The following is a 9,742-nucleotide window of genomic DNA, read 5'->3' as shown; positions in this document are numbered from 1 at the left end:
TGACGCCATTTCGGAAATGGCTATGTTCACATATAATTTGGCGCCCTTTTTGAAAAAATACAATTAAATGGTTTTTTATCCCTTTCAGGAATATACTAAAAAGAATGTTTGTTTGTATAAGCGTACGATCGCAAACTATTTCAACTTGTGAACACCAAAAGTATATTGTTCCCTCATAGCTACCCAACTCGTGAAATAAAGCTTTTGGTGCTCACTCGGTGAAAAATATTGCGATCTTGCACAGAAACAAACAATTATCCTCTGTATAGTTTTCTAAAGGTAATAACCAAAACAAATAAAACAAGGCAGTCCAAAGGACGGCTATATCCCCCGCCGTTGTTTTTAGTATATTTTGTTTTTCTCGCAACCTGACTGGTACATCGAATCTGACCAAAATTGTACACAACCACTGGTCAAGAGTGGAAACAGGAAATACAAGTTGTTTGATCGGTAACCTAAATATTCTTGGATATTTGAACATATTATAAAAGGATATTTGTTAAAGTTTTACATATTGTGTGTAGTGTAGTAAGATCACTGTCAAGGTTATTTTGGCTAAAATAGGAAGGAAAATGAGTCCTTGATTTATAACATCGATGAAATAGCAAGCCTTAAGTATTTTCGATAAAGTGATACATATATCTTGTGGTGACGTCATAACATTGTTTTACTGCTTTTGAAGAGAAAACACATATTATAAATATATTATCACATTTGTGTCCATTGTTTTTTTAAATATTAAGCTTGTTGCACATACTAATAATGCTTGGTAGAGTGCAGTAAGTATCAATCTGTGCAACTTGTTTAACACTTTCATTTAACATTTATATCTTATCCTCTATTTAGCATTGTCATAATATGGACCCAAAACTTAATGATGGATTACTGGCACAAATTGCAATTGGTTCGAGTTCTTGGATCAATTCAGTTATTGTTGCTAAAAGTACATGAAATGTATAAGGTCAATAAATCCAGTAAGAATTGACATGCCTACACTGCTAAATGCAAAAAGCCTGGACACAAGCATGTGTACTGTGACCTTTAAATGTCACATTTCTCAATAAGGACAACATTTTAACCAAGTAATATGGTAATCCATCAATGCATAAGTAAGTTATACCGCGGACACAAGCATGTGTACTCTGACCTTTAAATGTCTCGTGTGACCTTGACCTTTGAGGTATGGACCCGGGTGAAGGTCACTGCACATCATCTCAATAATGACAACATTTGTACCCAGAAATATGGTAATCCATCAATGCATAAGTAAGTTATTGCGTGGACATGAGCATGTGTACTCTGACCTTTAAATGTCTCGTGTGACCTTGACCTTTGAGGTATGGACCCGGGTCAAGGTCACTGCACATAGTCTGAATGAGGACAACATTTGTAGCAAGTATTATGGTAATCCATCCATGCATAAGTAAGTTATAGCGCGGACATGAGCATGTGTACTCTGACCTTAAAATGTCTCGTGTGACTTTGACCTTTGAGGTATGGACCCGGGTCAAGGTCACTGCACATCGTCTCAATGAGGTGAACATTTGTACCAAGTAATATCTTAATCCATCCATGCATAAGTAAGTTATAACCCGGACACGAAATGTTACAGCCAGACGGACGGACAGTCCCCTCCCCACTTCGTGGCGGGGGATTAATAAACAACTACTTGTATGAGTATACATGGAGAGAAAAAAGAACGCCTCTTAATCATAACATTACGATGCGAAAGCAGTTTGCGTTCATGTGTCCCTAGGTATGAACAGCTCGGTCAAAATGTGTGATACTAATTTAAATCAAAGGGATATAAATCTGAGAGTGATATGTCTGGAAAACGTTTTCCTCTTGTGTATTAGCTTCACGTGAGTTTCGCTGAATTGAAGTTAATGTTTGTTGGAAATAGCCCGTGCAATTAAAAAAAATTGGGTCAACAGGACAAGCGATCAAACAAAAGTAAAAAAAATAAACAAAAGGACGAAGCGGCGACTATATGATACCCCAAATATTTTTCGGAAAGCAAACAATGGTGCAGATTTGTCCACCAGATATGCTATTGTGGGTAATTGTTTAAAACAAATTTTGCTCTTGACATAATGATATTCCGTTACATCTTATCAAGGCAATTAAGATAAATGCCTGAGTTCCATTCAAACTTAGAAGCCAGGGACGCTCATCCAGGTTGAACCCTTTTTCTTCTTTATAAATCCGATATCTTGAAATGAGAGGATTTTCGGAACTACTCGGGCAGTATGTTATCGAATTCCAAGCAGACACCATTTTTAATGCGGACCGGGTTAATCTTCCGAGAGCATTCAGCAATTGTCTAATATAAAAACGTTTGCTATTAGTTACTTTGAATTGTATTCCTTTCTTCTGCAGATAGAGTTGGGATTCCTTATCATAAAATAACTTGGGTATTACCTTTTATTATTTTTTTATGATCGGTTTCATTTTTAAGATTCCTCAAGGTAATGCATACTTGAATAAGATTTACCTTTTACGTGTCTACTTTATTCTGGATCGTTGGGATAAGTGTGCGGTTGTGCACATAAACTAGTCCAAACCCCCAGTACATTTACATTTGAATGACGTTCAAAGACGATACCCAACAGTCCTTAATATACACCCCTCAGTTTTATACATTTAAAAACCGTTAATCCGAATTTCAATTTTAAGAGAATGTGAGCACAACTGTAGTATAAAAAATCTGTTTCAATTCAGATCAGATTAGCCTTAACAAAGAAAGTATAACAAAATATTTACAAATGTACATATTTAATCCACGTAGCCGTAACAACACTATACGGAAATAAGAATCATTAGAATGTTCATAAGATTATGATTTACATACGCAGGGCTGGATATTTTTTTTAACTTACAAATACATAACAATACAGAGGAAAATGACTCAGCCGACCAAGAAGTATGAACGCCAATATACTTTTGCAAAATCTGAGGTATATATTAATGGATAATGATAGGACATATGTTTCTTACATCTTACATACAATGGTACTGGGTATAGTTCATACATTTAGCTAATTTAGCTAACAGTACAGGCAGAAGGGAGAAAATCGCACTGAATTAATTATGTATTGTATATTTGAATTCCCGCATTGTTTATATAATTATTATGCAAAATCGCTCCAATGAGAACAAAACCAGAACTTAACCTGTCATATCCGTGTTTTATACGTGTGTTTTACTGTAATATATATATATATATGCAAAATATTACATACTCTTACATGAACTTATTTTGTAAGTCAAATACAATTCCAGGTATGCTTCACAAACTGATTATCATAGAAATCTGGTACTTTTGAGAATGATGTTCAACTCCACATGGACTATTAGTTGAATTTTGTGGTTTATTTTAAAAGTTTTGAGCTGAAGCTTAAGCCTAAAAACAAATGAAATTTGAATTTAACGGATTAACGATATTTCAGATTGACAATTATTAGAAAAATTGTAAGAAAATTACAGTGTTGACGAATAATTTGTGACTTAAAATTTTTAGTCGTGACGATTGCAATGTCGGTTACACATTACCAAAATGTTAATTAATGTTTAATGTTATTATACTTTTGAATAAAAACAAAGATGCATATAAAACAAAATGACAACACATGAATGTATTAGTAACACAGCACAGCTGATATAAACATGTTTAAATATATGTAGCATTGAAAATGAACTAAGTTAAGGTATATTCCATATGTTGTGTGTTGTTTGTGGAGTTTTGAGTTGTTGTTCCATGTTGTTGGTTTGTGTTGTTCTGTTGTTCTGTGTTTCTGACTTTGGCCCTGTGCCATTTAACGGGTTTAAGCTTTGGACTACTGGACTACTTGTTTCTGTACTTTTTCATATAATCATGGAACGGTACCTTTTTTACAAAATTGCCAAAGGCGCCATTTGTTAACCGGCCTTGATATAATTTAAATGTAAATTTCCCGGTACAATCTAGCACATGGTACGATAACGTTTAAATTATTCAAAATGTCCAATACCTGGTTAAAATCAATACATACACATGTATAACAAACATAAATTGTGAGTGATAAACCTTTAACTACTTACTAAATAATGCATTTATGGAAAATATTAATTACCGATAACAAGATTGTAGCCGTGTATTTAATAGCTTAAAGCGCAAAAATATTAAATGATTGGTGAGTGCTAAAGGATTTACTGCGATCTACTATTGTCTCATAAGGTAGAAATACCGTGTTTTCTGCACCTTTATTTCAAATTAAACTCGGACTGTACATTGTTTTTGGCTTTTATTTATCCTCTTTAGTATATTAAAGCAACTGTATTAATTTTGGTAAATGTTATTTGGGACTGTGACTGCATCTTAAACCATCTTTCTAGCTGTTATCAGCTAGAATGAATAAACCTACGATAATAATAGATAAATATTGATTGCACAACGACTACAAACACGTAAGCTGCTTATCGGTAGTTTGTTACTTCTGCATACCCGTTTATTTATACCGCGTATTTCCATGCTACATCTGACGAACCATCTCGGATTGGCGGTCTTAAGGATTATTAAACACTACTATATAATGACAATTTCTTCTCTGTGTCGGATCCATTCACTCTTTCAAGATCAGATTGATAAAAATCAAAGATAACGAAGTATGATAGGACCTCCCCCCCCCACCCCCCTAATAGATCAGTTAACCTTTCCAAGCTTCAGAAAACAGGTCGTCCAAAATGAGTACATTGTTAATTTCGGGATAAAAAAGAGCAAAGTTCCGCACAAATTCCATGAACAAATTTCGCTCTCGGTAACACAGTCCAGTTAATGATTGAATACATCAGCTGCCACTTCTTGTAAAGCGGATTACAATGTTGGAGCTTATAGTGTTATCAGATGATGTAGCAAATTCTAAAGCGGATTACAATGTTGGAGCTTATAGTGTTATCTGATGATGTAGCAAATTCTTAACAAATGTTGTCTTTATCATGAATTCATCAAAGTAAATGGATGCTGAAATGCCATAGTCGTGACTCATAATATCGCTCAGTGGTTGTGATGGTGTTGGCACTCCCAAATACGCCCCGGCACTCAAAAATGCACTCCCTGCCGCGCTACAAGAGCTCCCTGGCGCTTCCATCAATTTCTGTGACGCCTCCATCACCCCTGCAGAGGACGGCGGCGGCGGTGGGTCCCCTGCAATGATGGAAGTGTCGGCGGCGAAGAAGATTAATTAACTTCACTCCCATGCGGATAAGATTTAATAATTCCTTCGTGTATATTTCATCGATGTCTAAGCACCACATAGTTCCTCGAAAAGTCACGACGCCATTCTGGACACGTAGAGTACATGTTGCCATGTCTCCTGCTAGCCCACAAATAAGTCACAGTAAGGTGAAACAGGTATTTTAAAGATATTTTTGCAATGTCTCACTAGACCAGAATACAGAGACATACACCAATCAAAATGGACTACCACAATTGCCCTTGCACTGAACTACCTAGATGGCCAATTAAATTTATCAAAGACCAATCAGAGACTTCTTATTTATAAATATTTAATGCGTTTATATTTTGATCATTTGTCTTTTCAATTCCAGATGTCAAGGAGTAAACATGGCTTACCAGTGCGAGGTGTACGGGCGAGTCTAAAAACTGAGTCAAATGAATACTGATAACCATTGACCTCGCTTGACGTGCCCTGAGTGCAAGAAGACGTTTACACGCAAACACAACCTCACTTGTCATGTGAAAAGAAACAATGATGAAGACACTCAACAAATGATTGGAGTGCTTGAAGGTGTTTTCAAGAGAATATGCCATGAAAGTATACATATGCCATCAATATGGTCGGGCAGATGTTAAAACGATCGTGTGCCGAACAAAGTAGAGGCGCCGCAAAAAGGAGGCTAGCAAAAGAAAATAGTCCATCAGATTTTTACAGAATTGAACGATTTAGTGAGAAGACAATTGATAAATCCAAGACAACTTCACATACTAATTAATGTATATCAACGATATTGAAGCTTCCGGTCTTCCTGATGTATTCAAGGCGTTTCAATTTATGTTTCAGTCATTATGTTACAGACAAAACGACAGAAAGAATAGATCCTGGTGATTTGATAAGGGTATCAATGGACAACCCAGAGTTAGATTTCCCGAATGTTTTACTTTTCATGAGGAGATCAGCATTGACTGAAGATCCACTATTGTTAGAAAAAGAGAGAGTATTACAGTCCTACAAAACAAATTCTCGATGATACATTTGGCATATAACTTAGTTCATGTATACGCGCCCTTTGGAAGTGCGCACAATGCGTGGATATATCCAAGCTGTTGCTGACCGAAGGCAGTATCATTCAGATCAGATAACTAATAATGACGACCTTTGTTTTGCCCAAGCGCGAGTGATAGCGATACTTTGCATAGAGAAACTTCTGCAATATGACAGCATACAAAGAAACTATGCTATTGACTTACATAGGAAGGCTGGCGTGCCTTTACAAAAATGTGGCATGGAAGAGGTAAAGCAGTTTTTTTACAGTACTGGCTAAGTTTGAGATACATGTGTTATCTAAAGAACGCTTTAACGAGATCATATATGAAGGTCCAGAAGGCATTGTTCCAATCTATTTATACCACCACAATGAACATTTTAACTTTTAAAAAAATGTCAGGGTTTCTAAATCTAAATTATTATTGAATTGAGTGCAAGAAGTGGTATGGCACCAGACGTTTGCAATAAGCCGTGTGAATGAGACATGTTTCAAAATACACAACAGAGCCCTGTAGTGCTACTGCTACTACGAACTTAATGATTGGAGCATTTAAAAGAACAGGTATATAGAGGCTGCATGCTACATGTAACAAATCTATGTGGGAAGGCGACTTAAAAAAATGACATCAACTCAGACAATGCGAACATTCGTAGAATGTCGTTGAATACCGCGTCAGCTTTAGAACCATCAGACGCTTATAACTGTGAAATGAAATACTACGATGTGACCTCGCTATATTTGTATACAAACAAAACAAGGGAGATTCCAATAGGACATTTGGAAATGACCACTTACAATTTCAAAGACATTCGTGAATTTGAGGTTAAGTCAAATGCTAACTTCTTCCTCCACGAGGTCTCTACCAACCGGTCTTGCCTGTCAATTCTAATGCTAATGTTGTTATATCGATCCTTCTCAGGCGAATATAGTCATGACAGTCATCGTGTGAGCACACTGATGACGAATAGACATCCCTGGTAACTTGGGTCACGGACAAAATAAAGTAGGTACCATCGAATGGCTATCGAATACTTCAAATATACAAAGTCTAGCACTTCCAGGAAATATGCAGTACATTATCCAGTGTCAACATTTGGTGGTATATTCACTATGTGATAACATTCCTTAATATTTAACATAAAAAAAGCGGCAGCCAGGCTGGTGTAAATCTAAAGATGACAAAGAGTCGTAGGCGTTCATTTAAAAAAATATAAGAAAGAAGGAATTCCTTTGAATTACGAAAAAAATCCAGTTCCGATCACTTACAAGCTGATGCTTAACTTGTTCTGGAGTAAATTCAGGCAAGGTACAAAACTTACTCAATCCACGTATTGACAGACCCATAATAATTTATCGAATTGATGACAGTGACAAGCAGAATGTTAAACATATTCGGTTTATGAATTACCAATCAGGGCAAACGGACTGGATTTATCACTTTGACTTCATAGAACCTGCTTGTTGAACAAACTTCTGTACAAGTATTGGGCAAACTATATTGTTGGGATATTGCCAATACAAAGACTTACTACCAGGTTAGAGTCAAAAGTTAATGGGATAGTGTTTGACAAACGTCATTGATAACGACTTTGTCACATATCCGTATAGATGGATATTCAGTGTATGGCACATAATCGGTTGTTATTATATATTGTTATTTAGCTCATATGGTAATAATGCATTGAGAAACTAATTACATTTGATAACAAATTATGGATCCTAAGATATTAATTGTACAAACATTTTAGACTTAAACATTATAAACTATTGCAATTATTTGTTATAATTATGATATATATATATATATATATATATATATATATATATATATATATATATATATATATAATTATAATTAATACACAATTGATTTAATTTTGCATGAATCTGTTGCATCTTAACATGTACCTACTTAAATAAAACACTTAATATAGATATAAGATTTGTTAATATTTAACCCTACTTAATACAATGTATTACTATTAGCTTTAAAACACCTTATTAAAAACAAGAAACGCCGCAATGCGACGAAACCAGGTTTTCGATGATTGACAGAAGAACTTCAGCCTGTGTTGTGAGAATTGTAACTAAGTTGATTTGTTGTGTGTATGTATAAGAACATGCCAAATCGGTTAGAGGATATACACAGAAGACAGGAAGCATGCATAAGAGTGAAAATAAATATTAAAGGGAAAGGTTAATCAATTAATAAAGATGATTATGTTACTTTGTCATGGCACATACAGATATTGTTATCATCGGTGATCTTAGTAAATCATCAAACTCTTGTGCTGGAAAATGAAAATGATTTTAAAGGAACTTGTTCACAAATATTTGGATTAAAGATATTCAGTTTCAACCGTTTTTCTATTTTTAGTAACAGTGACCTTGACCCTAGAGACCCAAAATTCAATCCAATGAAAGGTCTCCATAAACTCTTCCTATAAATGTACCAAGCTTGGTCAAGATATGTGAACCCTGACTAAAGTTATTCAGTTTCAACCTTTCTTCTAGTTTTAGTAACAGTGGCCTTGACCTTGACCCTAGAAGCCCTATACGCAATCCCATGAAAGGTCTCCATAAACTCTTCCTATAAACCAAGTTTGGTCAAGATATGTGAACCCTGACTAAAGTTATTCAGTTTCAACCATTCTTCTATTTTTAGTAACAGTGACCTTGACCCTAGGGACCCCAAACGCAATCCCATGCAAGGTATCCATAAACTCTTTCTTTATACCAAGTTGGGTCAAGATATGTCAACTCTAACTAAAGTTATTCAGTTTCAACCATTCTTCTATTTTTAGTAACAGTGACCTTGACTCTAGGAACCCCAACCGCAATCCCATGAAAGGTATCCACAGTTTGGTCAAGATATGTCAACCATTACTGAACTTATTCAGTTTCATAGGTGAGTTTGACGCCGTCCGTACCAAGCTTGGTCAAGATATATGTGAACCCTGACTAAAGTTATTCAGTTTCAACCATTCTTCTGTTTTTAGTAACAGTGACCTTGACCTTGACTCTAGGGACCCCAAACGCAATTCCCATGAAAGGTATCCATAAACTCTTCTTATATACCAAGTTTGGTCAAGATATGTCAACCCTTACTGAAATTATTCAATTTCATAGGTGAGTTTCACGCCGCCCGCGGCGCCCAAACAACGACGTTCGTCATTCTAATAACCAGGTTTCACTATGTGAAAACCTGGTTAAAACACGTTTAAATATCAGTTGGCTGATGGTTCACTCTCTCATTTCTATGAAAAGACCCGTCAAATTTCGTTATAAGTTATAAATAGGTCTGCGCTGGGATACCTAAATGGTAAGTCGTATTAAGGTTAATGATATATTCAATGGTTACTTGGTTTATTGAATAATGGTTATAAATAATCAGAATTAAACCAAATAATCTTATTTGAAATCATTGGAGTTAACGCACTTCCCGTGTTAGTTTAAAAAAATGGCGAAAAAAAATATC

The 9,742-nt window shown here is 35.5% G+C and overlaps 1 protein-coding gene across 1 annotated transcript in view; it reads right to left on the bottom strand.

Annotated features, from left to right (window-relative positions):
• Positions 1-9,742, bottom strand: part of LOC128209587 (interferon-induced very large GTPase 1-like) — a 40,681-nt gene that overhangs the window by 10,550 nt on the left and 20,389 nt on the right. The window lies entirely within an intron of this gene.

This window comes from Mya arenaria, chromosome 11 (assembly GCF_026914265.1).
Source record: "Mya arenaria isolate MELC-2E11 chromosome 11, ASM2691426v1".
Classification (NCBI taxonomy): Eukaryota; Metazoa; Mollusca; class Bivalvia; order Myida; family Myidae; genus Mya; species Mya arenaria.
This window is presented reverse-complemented; position numbering and strand designations above follow the sequence as displayed.